General features: G+C 34.5%; 1 long non-coding RNA gene across 1 annotated transcript; it reads left to right on the forward strand.

Annotated features, from left to right (window-relative positions):
• The first annotated feature begins 4189 nt into the window (after positions 1-4189).
• On the forward strand, positions 4190-7640 carry LOC143065017 (uncharacterized). The gene is made up of 4 exons (XR_012975383.1): positions 4190-4391; positions 5331-5425; positions 6312-6406; positions 7447-7640. It is a non-coding gene; the product is annotated as an uncharacterized LOC143065017 (long non-coding RNA).
• Positions 7641-13889: the final 6249 nt, after the last annotated feature.

Here is a 13889-nt window from a genome sequence, read left to right on the forward strand (position 1 = left end):
CATAGTTTATGTTTCATTATTTAAGTGATGAATAGCCTCGCTAAACACCTTTGAAATGAGCTAGGTCCAATTCGAAACTTTTCCGTAGGGATGTGACGAAGAGTACCGAATGTGTGGTAGGAATTGAAAACTACGCTAAGGGACAACTTTAAACCTCTGTGATGGCCAGACGGGCCCAGATCCCAGAATTGTTTTAGGGGCGAATAGCCTCGGTAAACACCTTTGAAATAAGCTAGGTCCGGTTCGGAACTTTTCCGTAGGGATATGCCGAAGAGTATCGAATGTATGAACGTGTTGGATGAAGAATACGTAAATGGGCAACTCTGAACTTCCGTGGTGGCCAGACGGGCCCGGATCCCAGAAAAATATTTAAGTTGGAAATAGCCTGGGTCAATACTTTTGAAATGAGCTAGTTCCGGTTCGGAACTTTGCCGTAGGGATATGCGGAGCAGTACCGAATGTGAAGTAAATACGAAAAATTACGTTAAGGAGCATATTGGAACCTCTGTGGTGGCCAGACGGGCCTGACTGGATCCCAGGAAAATATTTAAGTGTAAATAGCCTGGGTTAATTTGATACCTTTAAAATGAACTAGGTCCGGTTTCGAAACTTTGACATTGGTATATGCCAAGGTATATCGAATGTGTGGTTGGAATGGAAAATACACATTGTCTTGATTAGGGGCTGACGGTAGCAGCAGTTCATTCCATTATTCAAAATAAGCTATTTCTAAATGTTCACGCGTATTTCGACATTTAAGTACGTCGGTACAGTACTCCTCTAATATGCGTTGCGGAACATATTGACTATATATATACCTTTTGTTCCTCTCTTAATAAGCTTTCAAATGAGGTATAAGGTATATCTGTAATTAGGGGCTGAAGGGTCACACCAGTCCATTCCATTATTCAAAATATCCATTTCATTTTTTCAAAATTGGCTGTTTCTTATATTTTCACGCGTATTTTGGCATTAAGGTCATTCGAAATCCTCCAATGGTCATTGCTGCACAATCAACTTGTTATATCTATAATCCGAGGGTGAAGAATAGCAAAGGTCCAGTGAAAATAAAAAAGACAACATAGAGTATTTTAATTTTTATATACATTATATGTTTTGGTATACATTTAAGCAAGGAATTTCTGTTAAAAATAGTTCGGAAAACCCACTAGTTTATCCTCCGAAACTCCGAAATAATTTAAATTAAAGATTTAAAGAGTGTTTTTATTTTTTGTTCTTATGATAATTTGAATATTTGTTAGATCCAAAAAGGGGGGGTCCGGGGGTTGGAACCCCCCTTTTTTTGGCCGATCAATGCATTTGAATGGGGACATATAGTTGGAACCCCCCCCTTTTGTCCTGGGTTGGGACCCCCCCCCCCTTTTAAAATGTCTGGATCCTCCCCTGATAATGGACGTACTTCAGTTAAACATTGGGTTGCGTCCATTGTCGTAGCAGCTATACATATATATAGATTTTTAATTCCTGAATGTTTTAGTAGCACAGCTGCTATACTATTTTTTTAGCATCTAGGCTATCTGAAAGTTCAGTAATCAAACATCTATATATGTAGCCCTAATTACATTAGCTGCTATAATATTGAAAGCAACACAGATAAATGATATAAAAGATGGAATTTCAATAAAAGAAACTGTCCTAGGTTATGGGGAGGGTAGGAATCATGTTTAACCCTGCCACATTCTGTGTGTGTGCCTATCCCAAGTAAGTAGCATGTAATTCAGTGGTTGCATGTCGTTTGTTGATGTGTCATATATTTGTTTTTCGTTAATTTTTGTACATAAAAAGGCCCATTAGTTTTCTCGTTTGAAATGTTTTACATTTGTCATTTCGGGGCCTTTTATAGCTGACCATATATATATATATATATGCGGTATGGGCTTGACTCGTTGTTGAAAGGCCGTAAGATATGGTGGGGGGGGGGGGGGTCTAGGATGACCTATAGTTATTTATGTCTGTGTCATTTGGTCCCTTGTGGAGTGTTGTCTTTGAAATGAGCTAGTTCCAATTCGGAACTTTTCCGTAGGGATGTGACGAAGAGTTCCGAATGTGTGGTAGGAATTGAAAACTACGCTAAGGGGCAACTTTGAACCTCTGTGATGGCCAGACGGGCCCAGATCCCAGAATTGTTTTAGGGGCGAATAGCCTGGTAAACACCTTTGAAATAAGCTAGGTCCGGTTCGGAACTTTGCCGTAGGGATATGCCGAAGGGTATCGAATGTATGAACGTGGTTGGATGAAGAATACGTAAATGGGCAACTCTGAACTTCTGTGGTGGCCAGACGGGCCCGGATCCCAGAAAAATATTTAAGTTGGAAATAGCCTGGGTCAATACTTTTGAAATGAGCTAGTTCCGGTTCGGAACTTTGCCGTAGGGATATGCCGAGCAGTACCGAATGTGAAGTAAATACGGAAAATTACGTTCAGGAGCATATTGGAACCTCTATGGTGGCCAGACGGGCCTGACTGGATCCCAGGAAAATATTTAAGTGTAAATAGCCTGGGTTAATTTGATACCTTTAAAATGAACTAGGTCCGGTTTCGAAACTTTTACATTGGTATATGCCAAGGTATATCGAATGTGTGGTTGGAATGGAAAATACACATTGTCTTGATTAGGGGCTGACGGTAGCAGCAGTTCATTCCATTATTCAAAATAAGCTATTTCTAAATGTTCACGCGTATTTCGACATTTAAGTTCGTCGGTACAGTACTCCTCTAATATGCGTTGCGGAACATATTGACTATATATATATACCTTTTGTTTCTCTCTTAATAAGCTTTCAAATGAGGTATAAGGTATATCTGTAATTAGGGGCTGAAGGGTCACACCAGTCCATTCCATTATTCAAAATATCCATTTCATTTTTCATAATTGGCTGTTTCTTATATTTTCACGCGTATTTTGGCATTAAGGTCATTCGAAATCCTCCAATGGTCATTGCTGCACAATCAACTTGTTATATCTATAATCCGAGGGTGAAGAATAGCAAAGGTCCAGTGAAAATAAAAAAGACAACGTAGAGTATTTTAATTTTTATATACATTATATGTTTTGGTATACATTTAAGCAAGGAATTTCTGTTAAAAATAGTTCGGAAAACCCACTAGTTTATCCTCCGAAACTCCGAAATAATTTAAATTAAAGATTTAAAGAGTGTTTTTATTTTTTGTTCTTATGATAATTTGAATATTCGTTAGATCCAAAAGGGGGGGGGGGGGTTCCGGGGGTTGGAACCCCTCCCCTTTTTTTGGCCGATCAATGCATTTGAATGGGGACATATAGTTGGAAACCCCCCTTTTGTCCTGGGTTAGGACCCCCCCCCCTTTTAAAATGTCTGGTTCGCCCCTGATAATGGACGTACTTCGTTAAACATTGGGTTGCGTCCATTGTCGTAGCAGCTATACATATATATAGATTTTTAATTCCTGAATGTGTTGGTAGCCCAGCTGCTATACTATCTATTTTTTTTAGCATCTAGGCTATCTGAAAGTTCAGTAATCAAACATCTATATATGTAGCCCTAATTGCATTAGCTGCTATACTATTGAAAGCAACACAGATAAATGATATAAAAGATGGAATTTCAAATGGGGAGGGTAGGAATCATGTTTAACCCTGCCACATTCTGTATGTGTGTGCCTATCCCAAGTAAGTAGCATGTAATTCAGTGGTTGCATGTCGTTTGTTGATGTGTCATATATTTGTTTTTCGTTAATTTTTGTACATAAAAAGGCCCATTAGTTTTCTCGTTTGAAATGTATTACATTTGTCATTTCGGGGCCTTTTATAGCTGACCATATATATATATATATATAAATATGCGGTATGGGCTTGACTCGTTGTTGAAAGGCCGTAGGATATGGTGGGGGGGGGGGGGGGGGGGGGGGGTCTAGGATGACCTATAGTTATTTATGTCTGTGTCATTTGGTCCCTTGTGGAGTGTTGTCTTATTGGCAATCATACCCTATCTTCTTTTGTTTAATTTTAATAATAAAGTCAGTTTAAGTCAAAAATCAGTCATTCATCTATGTCTTAATTAGGACCTTATTTAGGGTGGTCTTATATAATAGAACTTTCGTTTACCTAGTCTCGATCACCCAGACGCATTATGAATATAGCGTCTGGATTTTTGTGTCTTTGGATTTCGTTCATAGATGGCGTTTTAAAATTAGGTTATGACCTTGACTACATGTTCCCGGAAGGAAAAACTTCAGGAATATGGACGATAACATGCGGCAGTGGTTGACCAGAGTTGATCAGAGTTGTGAGGTTCAGTGTAAAATGAAACGTTTAAACAGCATGGAAACTAGACAATTAACTTATCAAGGTTCATGTTTACGAATGTCTCTTTTAATAGGATAGGGAAAAGGTAGTTTTTTAACACATAACTCAGAAAAGGGGGGGGGGGGGGTGCAAACTTATCCTTGGTTGTTACAACCTACTGTTTTTGTACACCTTTATGCAACCAAGGATTAGTTTGCAAAATCATAACAACCAGAGGCGGATTTAGGGGGGGGGCCTGGCCTCCCCTTTTTGAGAAAAAAAATTGGTTGCTTATATAGGGAATCATTGAAGCGTGACTGGAGCGGGCCCCCTCTTAGGTCAGTCAGTGAGCCCCCACTTTGAAAATTTCTGGATCCGCCACTGACAACTAGTATCATAAAAATAAAATATTTGACAGTTTGTATTAGGTTTGTAGTTATTTTACCTCATGCATCGATCAATGAAATCTGAGACAACACAGTAATCTCAGCTGAAATCTCAATATAAAAAAAACCCAAAACTACCAAAACATTTGACTCTTGAGTTATACTGCAAATCACAAGGATATTTAATATGACTAATCTGCAGTAAGCACCAAGAATTGATGCTTAAAGGGAAGTCCCTTCTTGTACTTTATGCAGATGAGTCAAACTCCTAAATTATTTAAAATATATTTTAAAAGCATATTTTTAAGATTATAGATTCTGTGTCCAACCAGCAAAGATCATCAAGGGACGGTGCAAGAGAATATGAAATTCTTCTTACAATAAGACAATTTATCCTCATGCTATATGGATTATGCCATTTAGAATTTAGAATGCACTTAATGAAACTAACAATTAAACAAATACAGATTTACCGTTGTAACAATTGTTGATTGCCATAACAGGCTGATTAGTATTGAGAATGAAATAAATAATATGACCAACAGAATACAGTATATTATAACTATCTATAATCTATGTACATTGTAATCTATGCATAAAGTATCTGCATTGAGTTGCATCTGAAATAGTAAAATACTGACATATTATATCTTTTCCAGGTCAGTTATCTGTATTGAATGGCTGGAGAATACAAACCTAGTACAAATGTATATAGGGAAACGAAGAGGCCTCACATATAACTGACTGTCATTGGGTAATTTTATTATTAATAAAAAATTGAGAATGGAAATGGGGAATGTGTCAAAGAGACAACAACCTGACCAAAGAGCAGAAAACAGCCAAAGACCACCAATGGATCTACAAAACACTGAGAAAATCACGCACACAGAGGCATGCTTCAGCTGCCACCTTAACAAAAATGTGTACTACTCCTGGTAACATGGGGTCAAGGTGATAATGAATGTTATACTAGACTCCGAAATATATAAATGAACTAAAATTAAATATCATACAAGACTAACAAAGGCCAGAGGCTCCTGACTTGGGACATGCGAAAAAATGTGTAGGGGTTAAACATGTTTTGCAAGATCTCAACCTATCCAGCTAGCCATTGTAGAAAAACAAAAACAATAGGCACATTAAATCTCAGTTTAAAGAAGTCATATTTAGTCCTATGTCAAAATAGGAAACAAACCAAACTAAGCAAAATGACGATGAAAAAGTTTACAAAGGACTACTAGCAGTTACTGACATGTTCCTCTGACATATGTGAACTTAACTTTAAATGTCATACACTATATGCATGATATGTTTTATCACTTTTTGACTTTTTTTTTTTTAGCATATGAAATATATCTTGAATATATTGTACCAATGGTTTTTTTAAGAATATTTTTTTGGCACCCTAATACCGGTACGACATGAATTATCAATAAGAAAAATAATTTCATTGGTTTTATTCCGATACAGATACATGAAGTCAGACTAAATGTTTTTGAACCTTGCATATCTACTTGAACTTGTTTCTTAGTTTTGCAAAATTACTTTATTCAGTAAAATTTCTAAACAAATGTATAGTTTTGTAGACATTGGCCTCACACAAATTGCATTTTATTAAACTTGAGCTAATTATATTTCAGCAAAAGGCTTTGCAGCCATACAAAACATGTATTTCATCTTGGAAGAAAAAGAACAACAGTCCTGATGATGGTGACAGGTCAAATTAATCTACCAGGTAACACATACACAACATATTGTTTTAAGGCTTTTCCATTTAAACATACATGCATGCATATTGGGACCAGGGAAGACACTTAGAGATCCAAAGTTATAATGTGGGGTGGGGTTAATTGCAATGAAAATGTTAGTGAAATTCTCAATTGGCTTCTATCAGTTGATTATTGATTAAGTATAAATTTAACTTTATTAGCTATAGTTGAAAAATCTACTTTTTTCATCTGTTATATTTATCCTTCCATGGATGGGCACTTGTTGTTTAACTTACATACATTATTGTTATGTTAGTTTAGTAAAGTATAATAATGGATTAAACCCAGATTTTAGTTAAATATAGCCTCCTTTTGTTGTGCTTGATATCCTGAATTTTTTTTATATTAAGATAAGTAAGTTAACACTTATAGATATTCTCCATCAAATATAATATTTTTTTACAACCAGTATATATTTTAAATGGAACGTCAGAAAGCGAGAGTAAAAAAAAAAACAATTCACAAAAACAGAAAAATTGAAACAAATGCATGACATAGATGTGTTGAAAAACAAAAGGAATGTTTCTCTGTTTAAGAGTTATTGTATGGACTACAAACACAATACAACCCTCTTAAAACCCAGGTTATATCAGGTGTTAAAAGTGAACATACACTGCTTGTATATGATTTATAGTTCATAACAGTCTCATTCTGTAACTCTGTCAAATTAGCCATACTTGGTATAGAATAAAGATTATTTGTACACAATGATTTTCAATGTAAAGTTTCACATAGGAAAATAACTTTGTATAATTTTCATATGTCTGTTTCCTGTAAACTAGTAACGATTACCAGTATAGTTGTATAGTTCTGAGCATTTTGTCAAACATATAAACTTGTAATAATATTCCCTGAACATTTGGTACAGGATTGTGGGTAAAACTCTTAAAATATAAATATTTCTGTAACAATTGTACATGTAATAACAATTAGCCACTTCATGATATCCATTACCAAAAATGTTGTATAGTCTGATTATAACCACAGAATTTACTTTGCTTTTCAGATACTAGTGAAGAAATAAAGAAACAAGAGTAGACACCATTTGACCAACTGTGCTTACAATACTTGTGCAATAGTTGTAATTGATGTCCATACTACATTGTAGTGTCATACATGTATGATAATACATTACAGCATCCATAGAATTATCATCTTGGTCGTCAATGCCTCTCATTTCTTAATAAATTGCATTTGTTATTTTGGTTGTATGATTTTCTAAAAAGACTTTTTTGTTATTAATGGAGTAGAATGTTGAAAAAACAAATGACAAAGATCATTGCTGAATGTCAAGTACAAGTATTTTTTTAAAGTTTAAATAGACAATTGGTATGGTGTTTGAGTGATTTTAAATAGATATTTCTTATTTGTTTCCAGTACATTAATAAGCACTTTATCACACAATCAGTGGCAGATCCAAAAATTTTCATAAGTTGGGGCCCACTGACTGCCTAAGAGGGGGTCTGGCCCACTCCAGTCATGCTTCAGTGATTCCCTATATAATCAACCAAATTTCTTTCCAAAAAAGGGGAAGCCAGGGGCCCCTGGCCCCCTCTAAATCCGCCTCTGACAATACCATGAAAATAAATTAGCTGTAGCTATTTGTTGTATTTCGTTTTACATTGTTTATTTCTGACATAAAACCCGCTTAAAAAATACAATTTGAAACTAGAAACACTTATCCTAAAAATTGCATTTTAATATTAAAACCAAAGAGAATGAAGAAAGAACACTATCGAGTGTACCTTAATATGATTCTGAAAAGTAATCATTACATTGAATGCTTATAATTATAATGAGATATGGTATGATTGCCACTGAGATTTATATCCACCAGAGTTCAAATATTGTGCATTCAATTTGTAGGTCACCTTTCAACCTTCAACAATGACCAAAATCCATAGCCTATAGTAAGCTTTAAAATGCTCTAACATGGCAAAAAACATTGTTAATCTAACTGATATTTCTAAATTACTGAATGTTCAATTGTTATGATGGAGAAAATAAGTGGCATTACAGTTTATCATGTTTATGTCATGGACACAAAGACCATCTAGGAGTTTTGCAAATGCCTACTTTGGACAGTCAAACGACAAGTAGGAATAAAAAAATCTACTTTAATGTTGAATATATTAAATTGATAATAGATATGGGGAATGTGTCAAAGAGACAATTAAGTAGAAGAAAACAGCCAAAGGACACCAATGCTTCTTATCACAGCAAAGAAAATCCAGCTCCCTCAGGCAGGCTTTAGCTGAACTCTAAAACAAAATGTGTACTAGTTCAGTGAAAATAGATGTCATACAAAACTTCAAAACATAAATGAACTAAGATTGAAAGTCCTACAAGGCTATTTAACATGCATAAAAATAAGAAGATGAGTATAAAAAAGATGTGATATAATTTCCAATGAAAAACTATAGATTACTGTACAGCCTTCAACAATGAGCAAAACCCATACAACGTAATACAAATATACAGTTTTAAAAAGATGAAGGAAAAACAAACGACAACCACTGAATTAGAGGCTGTTGCCTTGGGACAGGCACATATATACATACATACAGAATGTGGTTGGGTTAAACATGTTAGTGGTATCCCAACCCGCCCCCCATACCTAGGACAGTGGTGTAACAGTACAACATAAGAACGAACTATAAAAAAATCAGTTGAAAAAGGCTAGTCATCAGATGGATACAATTAGAAATACTACATAGAGTGGACGTGGCCGGGTACTTGTATATCCCAACAACAAAGGTACATTTGAGTATGATTGCCAATGAGACAACTCAATCAAAGTTCAAATCAAGTGGATGTTATCAATTATAGGCAACTGTACAGTCTTCAAAAATGAGTAAAACCCATATATAGTCTGCTGTTAAAGGCCCAGACATAAATTATATGAACAATTCAACGGCCTAATTTATTACAAAACAAAAAATATCGAAAATTAAAAATTACATGCATGAACCAACAACAACCACTGAACTAAAGCTTAAGGCATAACACTGTACAAGGGTTAAATAATACTATTAATTTGAAAGCATGCCTTTATTTGTAAATACCCAGCTATCTATCTAATTGCCAACTGCAGAAATTGTAATATTTCATAAAAGGCTATCAGGAACTATGATACTGAAAATATATGGTTTTTGGTAGGGTTTGTGTTGCTTTCTTTAGTTTTTGTTGTTGCGTTGTGTCCTTCTTTATGACTATAAATACTAGGAAAAAGAAATAACCTAGTAAACTGAATTAGTAAGTCTATCAAGCCTCAAATCCTTGTTGTTAGGGTATATTAAGAAAATAAAATTGCAATGAATAACAATACAGTAGAAAGTAGGTCAACAAACACTATCTCGATGTGGCTATATATGTATGTAGATTTATGTTAAATTGAAGGGCATGTAAATAAAATAATCAGATTTTCCTGTTCTTTTAGTTGTAACCATTCACAGCAAAAAATATCTGGTGAAATTCTGTTGATTGATGTGCAACTCAGTATATTATATAAAGGCATACGACTACAATTCACACATATGCACAGTACATAAAATCATGAGTTACTTAATCCTGCAAAAATCCATAGAGAATATTGACAGCGATCGATCAATGCAATACTGCTTTGCTCTACAAAATAAAACAAATTTATTATACATTAAATATTGAATCACCTGAGTAAAAAATTGTCTATAATAATAGTCTGAGGTCTTACTCAATAAAATTGGGGGCTAGGATGAAATTTGAAAAAAATAGGCAGGACAGGAGTTTTGATTAAAAAAAAAAGGCAGGATGAGACATTTGCAAAAAAAAAAAGTCAGGACGGCAATTTAGGTAAAAAAAAGGCAGGATAAACTAAAAAAAAAAGACAGGACCGAACAGAGTGAAAAATAAAAATTCAGGACAGATATTACAGCTAAAAAAAAATTCAGGACAAAATTTTCATCTTAGCCCCCCCCCCCCCCCCCCCATAAAAATCAAATGGTAGCTTCCTAAGGGATAGTCATGCAATTGAGGGGTTGTTCCTAACCTGTTGGAGGCAATGTCTTTTTAATACAATTATTAAATTAAAATTATTTTGAAACTCAGATCACAGGGGTTTGTTTCAAACCCTGTGCTCAGATGTTCAACTGTTCAATAAATTTATGTTGCGCGACTTTACTGTTTTTGCTTTTAAACCTATCAACTATAACCTACAATTCACCTACTGCCTTTTGACAACACATTAATTACACCATGACCCTTTAACACGTATATGCTAGCTGCATGTTGATGTTCTGTGGTTGAAGTCGATAAAAAACAAGCACTCATGGAGGCTGCCATTTTGGATGTTGTGGGTCAAACTATCATTTCGGATACTATCGTTACTTTTCATAGGGTCTACGAATAATCCAAAATGTTCCGAGTCTCTGACAGAAATCTGTCATAAGAATTTTTACCATTGCGAAAACCCAGACGTTTGATTTGTAAAATTCAAGCGTCTGGGTAATCGAGACTATCGTTTACCTGACTTAGAAATAAGATGTGTCCTAAGACCATCCTAAGACATGTTCTATAGTTCTAGGATAGCTTCGTTGACACGGACCCAACAGATATATCATAAGATATGTCTTAGGACACTATTTAGGATGGTCTTAAGGTGTATCTGAGACATCTCTAAACTGTCAAAACTATCTTAGGACAAACATATATACGATGGTGCTACGACCGTCATAACACATTTATAAGATTCGTAAAATATGTAGAGAATGAAATTAAATGTGTTTAATGTAGTTTGATAAATACTTAAAGGGTGGATAAAATATACACAAATACCGACTGAAGGCCATATTTTTGTTGACTTAATTTCAAAAACCATAAATTACCCATCGAGATAGGGAGATGGACAAATATTCAGAGAGATAGACGAATTTGTAAATTATGTAACTCTAAAGATCTTGGAGATGAGTACCATTATATTATGATGTGCACAGAGATGTCAGAAAAAAGAAACGAATGTATTGATAAAAAATATGTAAATCGTCCAAATATAATTATGTTTAAGAAAATTATGAATTTAAATATAAAATCTAAATTGAGAAAGCTGTGTACTTTCATTAGATTTATAAATTCCCATGTGTGCCCTCCTGGCTAAATACTATCAGTATAATTGTAAATAGTGTACATATTTTGCTCTATGTATTCATGTATTTATGTCTACATATTATTGATGTCATGTAGTGTCTGTATACCATTGTAATTGCAAAGGTTTGACAGAATAAAGATATATATAGGAATATCCTTAGACACAATTATATATCTTAACTTTAGGACATAATTGTAACTTATAAAACTTCCGTTAACTCAGCACTAAGACGGGGGGGGGGGGGGGGGGGGGGGGGTGGGGCTAAGACGTGTCATAAGACCATCCGAAGCCGGAGAGTGACTGAACTTAAATAATACGTTAAATTCATCAAACAAATTGTGACAAAACTTCATAAAGGGAACGACCATTTAATTTTCCTAATTAGATAACAAAAAATGTTTTGGGCAAGCTGGTTTTGAAGTTAAATGGTTGCTCGGAGTCCACGACTTTATACAACATGACTAACTAGAACAAAGTCGTTTTAATACTAAAATTAAATTAAAAAGGTATATGTTATTCTTCGTGCAAACACCGGACGAATTCTTTTTTATATTGAATTAAAGGGCACATGAAGAGTAAATTTAAGTAATTATTCGTTGATTTTGATAATTGAAAAAAAGAAAAGCAATACATGAACCTAAGACCGCTGACTGTCGGGTCACCAAAAGATTGTTGCTGAATTTGTGTTTGCTTTTGAATTGAAATAATTGACTGTGAAAAGAAGAAGCCAGTTGAAAGTATATATTTACAGCTTCTATTTGAATAGCTATTTTAAAGCTCGACTATTATATATGCACATATTTTTTCTCTCGATTATAACCCTTTGGCAATCCTACTAACCAGATGACTTATGCAAATTGCACAAACCTATCGCAATATTTTATGCACTCAGTTTGCTTTATAATCTGGAATTCAGGATGCATTTATTTTATCTATCATATCCGACTCGTATTTGAGGCTGTCTTTACTCATGTTAGACGTTGTATGCGGTGAAACCTGTGGCATGCAATTGATTGGGACCTCTTATGAAGAGACTTATTTTGGTCTCATAAAACATCTCAAACTTTAAGGATTTCCTGATTTTACTTAAATCAATTCAAACATTCTACAGGGAAACTTAGTTTTGCCGAAGAATTTCTTAATTCAGAAGTTTATAAACCTGTGCAAAAGTATATAAAAAGGTATGTAGATATAAAAAGATACCAGAATTAAAATGATGTACGCCAGACACGAGTTAAGTCTACAAAAAAAGCATCAGTGACGCTCGAATGAAAAAAGTTAAAAGGCTAAATACATTACAAAGTTAAGGAATCTATTCCTTGGGTAGACCATCCTTAGCTTTTCGAAAAGGTCAAAGTTTATAATAGGACAGTGACTCAAAAAAGAAACAAAAGAGAAACAACTCGAGGTTAGAATACCGTTAGTAATGATCGTGCTTGAAAGTCATATGTAAAGCTCTTTCTGCCGTGTCCTGAATTTAGATAACAAAAACGAAAATAAGCTTTCACGAGTGAATTTAATAGTATTGCATGCAAGTAGTATTTTAGCGCACGAAATAGTAAATAGAAAGCTCAGGAAAAGAATACACATCAGGGGCGGATCCAGCCATTTAAAAAAAAAGGACAAAAGGGGGGGTTCCAATTACATGTCCCCATTCAAATGCATTGATCGTCCAAAAAAAGGGGGGTTCCAACCCCCGGAACCCCCCTCTGGATCCGCGCCTGTACATTTGCGTCATCACATATCTTAATCTAATAGTTGAATTCGAATGTCAAACGGCCTACACTAAATGTTTCGACTCAGGATTCATTGACATTTTATCCGGAATTTGTGAGAACGCAAACCGATAGTGTGCTTTTGAAATGTGATCTATAATGTGAATGAATCAAGACGTGTAGGATAGTTGGTCAACACAATGAATACAATTTTCAAAACCGTACCATAGTACAAATATGTAGATGCTATAAGGTTAAACTATTAAAACAAACAAACAAAAATTGAATTAAAATTTTATAATAAACTAACGTTACGGTCAGTAATTTTTTTTTCAAATTCTTTTGAATATATATAATATCAATAAACACGAACGTCAAGTATTTACGGATGGACATTTTATTTATCGAATGAATCTACTTTTAAAATCTAACATTCCACTATGTGAATATATTACTATACAAAATATAAGCAAAGACTTCTAAATCCATACTAAAACAGTATAAAATAATCAACATTATGGTTGTAATTAAATTTTATTGTGATTATTGTAAATTATTTTTGCGGTTGTTGTGAGCTGCAAGGATTTAAAATCATGCTTTATGAATTGAAAA

The sequence above is a fragment of the Mytilus galloprovincialis genome, chromosome 1 (assembly GCF_965363235.1).
Source record: "Mytilus galloprovincialis chromosome 1, xbMytGall1.hap1.1, whole genome shotgun sequence".
NCBI lineage: Eukaryota > Metazoa > Mollusca > Bivalvia > Mytilida > Mytilidae > Mytilus > Mytilus galloprovincialis.